Raw genomic sequence first — 13,067 nt, 5'->3', positions numbered from 1 at the left:
TTTGCCTCTCGTTTTCCTCTCCCCCCAATTCACCCTTGCCATTTTATTCGCCCCCTCTCTCTCTATCCTCCCTCTCTATTTGCCTCTTTTGCCCACTTGCTTTTTGTTTGCCGGTGTGTTAGATTGCTTGTTTGTCGCGATGGCTCAACTGAGATTTGGTGATCTTCACCTTAAAAGGTTAGAGGAGATCGAAACCAACGTCAGGAAGTTTATGGTTTTGCAATTTGAGCATAATAATTTGTTTAGAAACGAGCTTAAGGAACAAAAAAAGTTTTATGAGTTATATGAATAAAGAGCTAGATGGTATGTCTAAAGAATTTGATGGTATAAGATCCCAAATTGCTCGTCTAGAAAAGACGACTGCTGAAATTTCGGATATGCAAGCCACCTTAGTTAATAAGATGGCTGCTAAACCGGATTCCTATGAAAATCAAGATGAAGATCTAAAAGTTATTGATGTGTCCCCTATTAAATCTTTGTTTTGCAATATGAATCTTGATGAAACTGAATATGATCTTCCTTTACCTAGAAGGCGTTCTAAAAATTCGAAGTATTTAGATCTTAATGATGAAATTGATGAAAGTGGGATTGAAAGAAATAAAAATCTAGATGTTGCTAAACCCACTATATTCGATTTCAAGGAATTTAATTATGAAAGTTGCTCTTTAATTGATTCTATTTCCTTGTTGCAATCCGTGCTAAATTCTCCACATGCTTATGGTCAAAATAAAGCCTTCACCGAACATATTGTTGATGCCTTGATGCAATCTTATGAAGAAAAACTTGAGTTGAAATTTTCTATCCCTAGAAAACTCTATGATGAGTGGGAACAAACTATTAAAATTAAAATTAAAGATCATGAGTTTTATGCTTTGTGTGATTTGGGTGATAGTGTCTCTACTATTCCCACGACTTTGTGTGATTTGCTAGATTTCCGTAATTTTGATGATTGCTCTCTAAACTTGCATCTTGCGGATTCCACTATTAAGAAACCTATGGGAAGGATTAATGATGTTCTTATTGTTGCAAATAGGAATTATGTGCCCGTAGATTTCATTGTTCTTGATATAGATTGCAATCCTTCTTGCCCTATTATTCTTGATAGACCTTTCCTTAGAACGGTTGGTGCGATTATTGATATGAAGGAAGGGAATATTAGATTTCAATTTCCATTAAAAAGGGCATGGAACACTTTCCAAGAAATAAAATAAAATTACCATATGAAACTATCATGAGAGACACATATGGATTGCCTACCAAGGATGGCAATACCTAGATCTATCCTCGCTTTTATGCCTAGCTAGGGGCATTAAACGATAGCGCTTGTTGGGAGGAAAACCAATTTTATTTTTATTCCTTGCTTTTTTCTCCTGATTAGTAATGAATAAATTATTTAGCCTCTGTTTTGGTTGTGTTTTTTGTGTTTAATTAGTGTTTGTGCCATGTAGAACCGTTGGGAAGACTTGGGGAAAGTCTTGTTGAACTTGCTGTAAAAAACAGAAACTTTAGCGCTCACGAGAACTGCTGTAATTTTTATTTGGAGAGTGCTATTTAGTTAATTATATTTGCAGATTATTAATAGATAAATTACTCACGTCCAGAAATTTATTTTAGAATTTTTGGGGTTCCATATATTGCGCTAGCTACAGATTACTACAGACTGTTCTGTTTTTGACAGATTCTGTTTTTCGTGTGTTGTTTGCTTATTTTGATGAATCTATGGCTAGTAAAATAGTTTATAATCCATAGAGAAGTTGGAATACAGTAGGTTTAACACCAATATAAATAAATAATGAGTTCATTACAGTACCTTGAAGTGGTCTTTTGTTTTCTTTCGCTAACGGAGCTCACGAGTTTTCTATTTTGAGTTTTGTGTTGTGAAGTTTTCAAGTTTTGGGTGAATTCTTTTGATGGATCATTGAACAAGGAGTGGCAAGAGCCTAAGCTTGGGGATGCCCATGGAACCCCCAAGATAATCCAAGGACACCAAAAATTCAAAGCTTGGGGATGCCCCGGAAGGCATCCCCTCTTTCGTCCACTTCCATCGGTAATTTACTTGGAGCTATATTTTTATTCACCAACATGATATGTGTTTTGCTTGGAGCGTCTTGTATTATTTGTGTCTTTGTGTCTTAGTATGCCACAATCATCCTTGCTGTACACACCTTTTGAGAGAGCCATACATGAATTAAAATTTCATAGAATACTCTATGTGCTTCACTTATATCTTTTGAGCTAGATAATTTTGCTCTATGTGCTTCACTTATATCTTTTGAGCGTAGTAGTTTTGCTCTATGTGCTTCACTTATATCTTTTGAGCTAGATAATTTTGCTCTATGTGCTTCACTTATATCTTTTGAGTGTTATAATTTTGCTCTATGTGCTTCACTTAGATCTTTTAGAGCACGGTGGTGGATTTGTTTTAAAGAAACTATTGATCTCTCATGCTTCACTTAAATTATTTTGAGAGTCTCTTAATAGCATGGTAATTTGCCTAATAATAATATGCTTGGTATTCAAGATTTGTGAAACTTTCTTTTGAGTGTGTTGAATACTAAGAAAAGATTGAAGCATGATAATGTTTTGAGATATGGAGGTGATAATATTAAAGTCATGCTAGTTGAGTAGTTGTGAATTTAATGAATACTTGTGTTAAAGTTTGTGATTCTCGTAGCATGCACGTATGGTGAACCGTTATGTGACGAAGTTGGAGAATGATTTATTTATTGATTGTCTTCCTTATGAGTGGCGGTCGTGGACGAGCGATGGTCTTTTCCTACCAATCTATTCCCCTAGGAGCATGCGAGTAATACTTTGCTTTGATAACTTCTAGATTTTTGCAATAAGTATATGAGTTCTTTATGACTAATTTTGAGTCCATGGATTACACGCACTCTCACCCTTCCACCTTTGCTAGCCTCTCTAATACCGCGCACCTTTCGCTGGTATCATACACCTACCATATACCTTCCTAAAAACAGCCACCATACCTACCTATTATGCCATTTCCATAGCCATTCTGAGATATATTGCCATGCAACTTTCCACCATCTAGTTCATCATGACACATTCATCATTGTCATATTGCTTAGCATGATCATGTAGTTGACATAGTATTTGTGGCAAAGCCACCGTTCATAATTTCTTCATACTTGTCACTCTTGATTCATTGCATATCTCGGTACACCGCCGGAGGCATCCATATAGAGTCATACTTTGTTTTAGAATCGAGTTGTAATCATTGAGTTGTAAATAAATAAAAGTGTGATGATCATCATTCAATAGAGAATTGTCCCAAATAAAAAAAGAGAAAGGCCAAAGAAAAAAAGAAGGCCCAAAAAAGGGGCAATGCTACTATCCTTTTTTCCACACTTGTGCTTCAAAGTAGCACCATGATATATCGAGTCTCATATATTGTGCTTCAAAGTAGCACCATGTTCTTCATATAGAGAGTCTCATATGTTGTCACTTTCATATACTAGTGGGAATTTTACATTATAGAACTTGGCTTATATATTCCAATGATGGGCTTCCTCAAAATTGCCCTAGTTCTTCGTGAGCAAGCAAGTTGGATGCACACCCACTAGTTTATTTTGTTGAGCTTTCATACATTTATAGCTCTTGTGCATCCATTGCATGGCAATCCCTAATCACTCACATTGAAATCTATTGATGGGCATCTCCATAGCTCGTTAATATGCCTAGTTGATGTGAGACTATCTTCCCCTCCTTTTTGTCTTCTCCACAACCACCATTCTATTCCACCTATAGTGTTATATCCATGGCTCATGCTCATGTATTGCGTGAAAATTGAAAAGGTTTTGAAAAAGTTAGAGTATGAAACAATTTCTTGGCTTGTCATCGGGGTTGTGCATGATTTAAATACTTTGTGTGGTGAAGATGGAGCATAGCCAGACTATATGATTTTGTAGGGATAACTTTCTTTGGCCATGTTATTTTGAGAAGACATAATTGCTTTGTTAGTATGCTTGAAGTATTATTATTTTTATGTCAATATAAACTTTTGTCTTGAATATTTCTAATCTGAATATTCATACCACAATTAAGAAGATTTGCATTCAAATTATGCCAAGTAGCACTCCGGATCAAAAATTCTCTTTTTATCATTTACCTACTCGAGGACGAGCAGGAATTAAGCTTGGGGATGCCTGATACGTCTCCAACGTATCTATAATTTTTGATTGCTCCATGCTATATTATCTACTGTTTTGGACTATACTGGGCTTTATTTTCCACTTTTATATTATTTTTGGGACTAACCTATTAACCGAAGGCCCAGCCCAGAATTGCTGTTTTTTTTGCCTATTTCAGTGTTTCGAAGAAACAGAATATCAAACGGAGTCCAAACAGAATAAAATCTTCGGGGACGTGATTTTCTCACCGAACGTGATCCAGGAGACTTCGACCCTTCTCCAAGGAACAAAAGAGGCAGTCACGAGGGTGCCCCCCCTAGGGCGCGCACCCTGCCTCGTGGGCCCCTCGTTGCTCCTCCGGCGTACTTCTTCCTCCTATATATACACACTGAAGGAAATATGCCCTAGAGGCAATAATAAAGTTATTATTTATTTCCTTATATCATGATAAATGTTTATTATTCATGCTAGAATTGTATTAACCGGAAACATAATACATGTGTGAATACATAGACAAACAGAGTGTCACTAGTATGCCTCTACTTGACTAGCTCATTAATCGAAGATGGTTATGTTTCCTAACCATAAACAAAAGAGTTGTTATTTGATTAACGGGATCACATCATTAGGAGAATGATGTGATTGACATGACCCATTCCATTAGCTTAGCATCCGATCGTTTAGTATGTTGCTATTGCTTTCTTCATGACTTATACATGTTCCTATGACTATGAGATTATGCAACTCCCGTTTGCCGGAGGAACACTTTGTGTGCTACCAAACGTCACAACGTAACTGGGTGATTATAAAGGTGCTCTATATGTGTCTCCAAAGGTACATGTTGGGTTGGCGTATTTCGAGATTAGGATTCGTCACTCCTGATTGTCGGAGAGGTATCTCTGGGCCCTCTCGGTAATGCACATCACATAAGCCTTGCAAGCATTGCAACTAATGAGTTAGTTGTGAGATGATGTATTATGGAACGAGTAAAGAGACTTGTCGGTAACGAGATTGAACTAGGTATTAAGATACCGACGATCGAATCTCGGGCAAGTAACATACCGATGACAAAGGGAACAACGTATGTTGTTATGCGGTCTGACCGATAAAAGATCTTCGTAGAATATGTAGGAGCCAATATGAGCATCCAGGTTCCGCTATTGGTTATTGACCGGAGACGTGTCTCGGTCATGTCTACATTGTTCTCGAACCCGTAGGGTCCGCACGCTTAAGGTTTCGATGACAGTTATATTATGAGTTTATGCATTTTGATGTACCGAAGTTTGTTCGGAGTCCCGGATGTGATCACAGACATGACGAGGAGTCTCGAAATAGTCGAGACATAAAGATTGATATATTGGAAGCCTATATTTGGATATCGGAAGTGTTCCGGGTGAAATGGGGATTTTACCGGAGTACCGGGAGGTTACCGGAACCCCCTAGGAGGTATATGGGCCTTAGTGGGCTTTAGTGGAAGAGAGGAGAGGTGGCCAGGGCTGGGCCGCGCGCCCCTCCCCCCCTAGTCCGAATAGGATAACGAGAGGGGGCGGCGCCCCCCCCCTTCCTTATCTCTCTCCTCTTCCCCCCTCCCGAATCCTATTCCAACTAGGAAAGGGGGGAATCCTACTCCCGGTGGGAGTAGGACTCCTCCTGGCGCGCCCTCCTCCTGGCCGGACGCACCCCCCCTTTGATCCTTTATATACGGGGGCAAGGGGCACCCCTAGACACACAAGTTGATCCACGTGATCATATTCTTAACCGTGTGCGGTGCCCCCTTCCACCATAGTCCTTGATAATATTATAGCGGTGCTTAGGCGAAGCCCTACGACGGTAGTACATCAAGATTGTCACCACGCCGTCGTGCTGATGGAACCCTTCCCCGACACTTTGCTGGATCGGAGTCTGGGGATCGTCATCGAGCAGAACGTGTGCTAGAACTCGGAGGTGCCGTAGTTTCGGTGCTTGATCGGTCGGGCCGTGAAGACGTACGACTACATAAACTGCGTTGTGCTAACGCTTCCGCTGTCGGTCTACAAAGGTACGTAGATCACACTCTCCCCTCTCGTTGCTATGCATCACCATGATCTTGCATGTGCGTAGGAAATTTTTTGAAATTACTATGTTCCCCAACAGTGGCATCCGAACCTAGGTTTTATGTGTTGATGTTATATGCACGAGTAGAACACAAGTGAGTTGTGGGCAATATAAGTCATACTGCTTACTAGCATGTCATACTTTGGTTCGGCGGTATTGTTGGACGAAGCGGCCTAGACCGACATTACGCGTACGCTTACGCGAGACCGGTTCTCCCGATGTGCTTTGCACAAAGGTGGCTAGCGGGTGACAGTTTCTCCAACTTTAGTTGAACCGAGTGTGCCTATGCCCGGTCCTTGCGAAGGTTAAAACATCACCAACTTGACAAATTATCGTTGTGGTTTTGATGCATAGGTAAGATTGGTTCTTGCTTAAGCCCGTAGCAGCCACGTAAAACTTGCAACAACAAAGTAGAGGACGTCTAACTTGTTTTTGCAGGGCATGTTGTGATGTGATATGGTCAAGACATGATGCTAAATTTTATTGTATGAGATGATCATGTTTTGTAACCGAGTTATCGGCAACTGGCAGGAGCCATATGGTTGTCGCTTTATTGTATGCAATGCAATCGCGCTGTAATGCTTTACTTTATCACTAAGCGGTAGCGATAGTCGTGGAAGCATAAGATTGGCGAGACGACAACGATGCTACGATGGAGATCAAGGTGTCGCGCTGGTGACGATGGTGATCATGACGGTGCTTCGAAGATGGAGATCACAAGCACAAGATGATGGTGGCCATATCATATCACTTATATTGATTGCATGTGATGTTTATCTTTTATGCATCTTATCTTGCTTTGATTGACGGTAGCATTATAAGATGATCTCTCACTAATTATCAAGAAGTGTTCTCCCTGAGTATGCACCGTTGCGAAAGTTCTTCGTGCTGAGACACCACGTGATGATTGGGTGTGATAGGCTCTACGTTCAAATACAACGGCTGCAAAACAGTTGCACACGCAGAATACTCAGGTTATACTTGACGAGCCAAGCATATACAGATATGGCCTCGGAACACGGAGACCGAAAGGTCGAGCGTGAATCATATAGCAGATATGATCAACATAGCGATGTTCACCAATGAAAATACTCCATCTCACGTGATGATCGGACATGGTTTAGTTGATTTGGATCATGTAATCACTTAGAGGATTAGAGGGATGTCTATCTAAGTGGGAGTTCTTAAGTAATATGATTAATTGAACTTAAATTTATCATGAACTTAGTCCTAGTAGTATTTTGCAAATTATGTTGTAGATCAATAGCTTGCGTTGTTGCTTCCCTGTGTTTATTTTGATATGTTCCTAGAGAAAATTGTGTTGAAAGATGTTAGTAGCAATAATGCGGATTGGATCCATGATCTGAGGTTTATCCTCATTGCTGCACAGAAGAATTATTTCCTTGATGCACCGCTAGGTGACGGACCTATTGCAGGAGCAGATGCAGACGTTATGAACGTTTGGCTAGCTCAATATGATGACTACTTGATAGTTTAGTGCACCATGCTTAATGGCTTAGAATCGGGACTTCAAAGACATTTTGAACGTCATGGAGCATATGAGATGTTCCAGGAGTTGAAGTTAATATTTCAAGCAAATACCCCAGTTGAGAGATATGAAGTCTCCAACAAGTTCTATAGCTAAAAGATGGAGGAGAATCGCTCAACTAGTGAGCATGTGCTCAGATTGTCTGAGTACTACAATCGCTTGAATCAAGTGGGAGTTAATCTTCCAGATGAGATAGTGATTGACAGAATTCTCTAGTCACCATCACCAAGTTAGTAGAACTTCGTGATGAACTATGATATGCAAGGGATAACGGAAACGATTCCCAAGCTCTTCGTAATGCGGAAATTGACGAAGGTAGAAATCGAGAAAAACATCAAGTGTTGGTAGACAAGACCAGTAGTTTCTAGAAAAGGGCAGAGGGAAGAAGGGGAACTTCAAGAAGAACAGTAAGCAAGTTGCTGCTCAAGTGAAGAAGCCCAAGTCTGATCCTAAGCCTGAGACTAAGTGTTTCTACTGCAAAGGGACTGGTCACTGGAAGCGGAACTACCCCAAGTGATTGGCAGATAAGAAGGATGGCAAAGTGAACATAAGTATATTTGATATACATGTTATTGATGTGTACTTTACTAGTGTTTATAGCAACCCCTCAGTATTTGATACTAGTTCATTGCTAAGATTAGTAACTCGAAACGGGAGTTGCAGAATAAACAGAGACTAGTTAAGGGTGAAGTGACGATGTATGTTGGAAGTGGTTCCAAGATTGATATGATCATCATCGCACACTCCCTATACTTTCGGGATTAGTGTTGAACCTGAATAAGTGTTATTTGGTGTTTGCGTTGAGCATGAATATGATTTGATCATGTTTATTGTTATACGCTTATTCATTTAAGTAAGAGAATAAATTGTTGTTCTGTTTACATGAATAAAACCTTATATGGTTACACACCCAATGAGAATAGTTCGTTGGATCTCGATCGTAGTGATACACATAATCATAATATTGAAACCAAAAGATGCAAAGTTAATAATGATAGTGCAACTTATTTGTGGCACTGCCGTTTAGGTCATATTGGTGTAAAGCGCATGAAGAAACTCCATGCTAATGGGTTTTTGGAATCACTTGATTATGAATCAGTTGATGCTTGCGAACCATGCCTCATGGGCAAGATGACTAAAACGCCGTTCTCCAGAACTATGGAGCGAGCAACTGACTTATTGGAAATAATACATACTGATGTATGAGATCCGATGAGTGTTAAGGCTCGTGGCGGGTATCATTATTTTCTGACCTTCACAGATGATTTGAGCATATATGGGTATATCTACTTAACGAAACACAAGTCTGAAATATTTGAAAAGTTCAAAGAAATTCAGAGTGAAGTGGAGAATCATCGTAACAAGAAAATAAAAGTTTCTACGATATGATCGCAGAGGTAAAATATTTGAGTTACGAGTCTGGCTTCAGTTAAAACAATGTGAAATAGTTTCACTACTCACGCCACCTGGAACACCACAGCATAATGGTGTGTCTGAACATCATAACCGTACTTTATTAGATATGGTGCGATCTATGATGTCTCTTACCGATCTACCACTATTGTTTTGGGGTTATGCATTAAAGACAGCTGCATTCACGTTTAAAAGGGCACCATCTAAGTCCGTTGAGACGACACAATCTGAACTGTGGTTTGGTAAGAAACCAAAGTTGTCGTTTCTTAAAGTTTGGGATTGTGATTCTTATATGAAAAAGTTTCATCCTGATAAGCTCAAACCCAAATCGGAGAAATATGTCTTCATAGGATACCCAAAGGAGACTATTGGGTACACCATCTATCACAGATCCGAAGGCAAGACATTCATTGCTAAGAATGGATCCTTTCTAGAGAAGGAGTTTCTCTTGAAAGAAGTGAGTGGGAGGAAAGTAGAACTTGATAAGGTAATTGTACCTTCTCCCTTATTGAAAAGTAGTTCATCACATAAACCTGTTTCTACGACACCTACACCAATTAGTGAGGAAGCTAATGATAATGGTCATGAAACTTCAGAGCAAGATACTACTGAACCTCGTAGATCAACCAGAGTGAGATCCACGCCAGAGTGGTATGGTAATCCTGTTCTGGAAGTCATGCTACTAGATCATGATGAACCTACGAACTATGAAGAAGCGATGGTGAGCCCAGATTCCGCAAAATGGCTTGAAGCCATGAAATCTGAGATGAGATCCATGTATGAGAACAAAGTATGGACTTTGATTGACGTGCCCAATGATCGGTGAGCCATTGAGATTAAATGGATCTTCAAGAGGAAGACGGACGCTGATAGTAGTGTTACTATCTACAAAGCTAGAATTGTCGCAAAAAGGTTTTCGACAAGTTCAAGGTGTTGACTATGATGAGAGTTTCTCACTCGTATCTATGCTTAAGTCTGTCTGAATCATGTTAGCAATTGTCGCATTTTATGAAATCCAGCAAATGGATGTCAAAACTGCATTCCTGAATGGATTTCTGGAAGAAGAGTTGTATATGATGCAGCCGGAAGCTTTTGTCGATCCAAAAGGAGCTAACAAAGTGTGCAAGCTCCAGCGATCCATTTATGGACTGGTGCAAGCCTCTCGGAGTTGGAATAAACGCTTTGATAGAATGATCAAAGCATATAGTTTTATACAGACTTGCGGTGAAGCCTGTATTTACAAGAATGTGAGTGGGAGCACTACAGCATTTCTGATAAGTATATGTGAATGACATATTGTTGATCGGAAATAATGTAGAATTATTCTGCAAAGCATAAAGGAGTGTTTTTAAAGAAGTGTTTCAAAGAAAGACCTCGGTGAAGCTGCTTACATATTAAGCATCAAAATCTATAGAGAAAGATCAAGACGCTTGATAAGTTTTTTCAATGAGTACATACCTTGACAATATTTTGAAGTAGTTCAAAAATGGAACAGTCAAAGAAAGAGTTCTTGGCTGTGTTACAAGGTATGAAATTGAGTAAGACTCAAAGCCCGACCACGGTAGAAGATAGAAAGAGAATGAAAGTCATTCCCTATGCCTCAGCCATAGGTTCTATAAAGTATGCCATGATGTGTACCAAAACTATTGTATACCCTACACTGTGTTAAGCAAGGGAGTACAATAGTGATCTAAGAGTAGATCACTGGACATTGGTCAAAATTATCCTTAGTGGAATAAGGAAATATTTCTCGATTATGGAGGTGACAAAAGGTTCGTCGTAAAAAGTTACGTCGATGCAAGTTTTGACACAGATCTGGATGACTCTAAGTCTCGATCTAGATACATATTGAAAGTGGGAGCAATTAGCTAGAGTAGCTCCGTGCAGAGCATTGTAGACATAGAATTCGCAAAATACTTACGGATCTGTATGTGACAGACCCGTTGACTAAAATTATCTCACAAGCAAAACATGATCACACCTTAGTACTCTTTGGGTGTTAATCACATAAATGATGTGAACTAGATTATTGACTCTAGTAAACCCTTTGGGTATAGGTCACATGACGATGTGAACTATGGGTGTTAATCACATGGTGATGTGAACTCTTAGTGTTGAATCACATGGCGATGTGAACTAGATTATTGACTCTAGTGCAAGTGGGAGACTGAAGGAAATATGCCCTAGAGGCAATAATAAAGTTATTATTTATTTCCTTATATCATGATAAATGTTTATTATTCATGCTAGAATTGTATTAACCGGAAACATAATACATGTGTGAATACATAGACAAACAGAGTGTCAATAGTATGCCTCTACTTGACTAGCTCGTTAATCGAAGATGGTTATGTTTCCTAACCATAAACAAAAGAGTTGTTATTTGATTAACGGGATCACATCATTAGGAGAATGATGTGATTGACATGACCCAATCCATTAGCTTAGCACCCGATCGTTTAGTATGTTGCTATTGGTTGCCTCATGACTTAATACATGTCCCTATGACTATGAGATTATGCAACTCCCGTTTGCCGGAGGAACACTTTGTGTGCTACCAAACGTCACAACGTAACTGGGTGATTATAAAGGTGCTCTACAGGTGTCTCCAAAGGTACATGTTGGGTTGGCGTATTTCGAGATTAGGATTCGCCACCCCGATTGTCGGAGAGGTATCTCTAGGCCCTCTCGGTAATGCACATCACATAAGCCTTGCAAGCATTGCAACTAATGAGTTAGTTGTGAGATGATGTATTACGGAACGAGTAAAGAGACTTGACAGTAACGAGATCGAACTAGGTATTAAGATACCGACGATCGAATCTCGGGCAAGTAACATACCGATGACAAAGGGAACAACGTCTGTTGTTATGCGGTCTGACCGATAAAAGATCTTCGTAGAATATGTAGGAGCCGATATGAGCATCCAGGTTCCGCTATTGGTTATTGACCGGAGACGTGTCTCGGTCATGTCTACATTGTTCTCAAACCCGTAGGGTCCGCACGCTTAAGGTTTCGATGACAGTTATATTATGAGTTTATGCATTTTGATGTACCGAAGTTTGTTCAGAGTCCCGGATGTGATCACGGACATGACGAGGAGTCTCGAAATGGTCGAGACATAAAGATTGATAAATTGGAAGCCTATATTTGGATATCGGAAGTGTTCCGGGTGAAATGGGGATTTTACCGGAGTACCGGGAGGTTACCGGAACCCCCCGGGAGGTATATGGGCCTTAGTGGGCTTTAATGGAAGAGAGGAGAGGTGGCCAGGGCTGGGCCGCGCGCCCCTCCCCCCCCCTAGTCCGAATAGGATAAGGAGAGGGGGAGGCGCCCCCCCTTCCTTCTCTCTCTCCTCTTTCCCCCTCCCGAATCCTATCCCAATTAGGAAAGGGGGAATCCTTCTCCCGGTGGGAGTAGGACTCCTCCTGGCGCGCCCTCCTCCTGGCCGGCCGCACCCCCCCTTTGATCCTTTATATACGGGGCAGGGGGCACCCCTAGACACACAAGTTGATCCACGTGATCATATTCTTAACCGTGTGCGGTGCCCCCTTCCACCATAGTCCTCGATAATATTGTAGCGGTGCTTAGGCGAAGCCCTGCGACGGTAGTACATCAAGATCGTCACCACGCCGTCGTGCTGACGGAACTCTTCCCTGACACTTTGCTGGATCGGAGTCCGGGGATCGTCATCGAGCTGAACGTGTGCTAGAACTCGGAGGTGTCGTAGTTTCGGTGCTTGATCGGTCGGGCCGTGAAGACGTACGACTACATCAACCGCATTGTGCTAACGCTTCCGTGTCGGTCTACAAGGGTACGTAGATCACACTCTCCCCTCTCGTTGCTATGCATCACCA

This window comes from Triticum urartu, chromosome 2, assembly GCF_003073215.2.
Source record: "Triticum urartu cultivar G1812 chromosome 2, Tu2.1, whole genome shotgun sequence".
NCBI lineage: Eukaryota > Viridiplantae > Streptophyta > Magnoliopsida > Poales > Poaceae > Triticum > Triticum urartu.
This window is presented reverse-complemented; position numbering follows the sequence as displayed.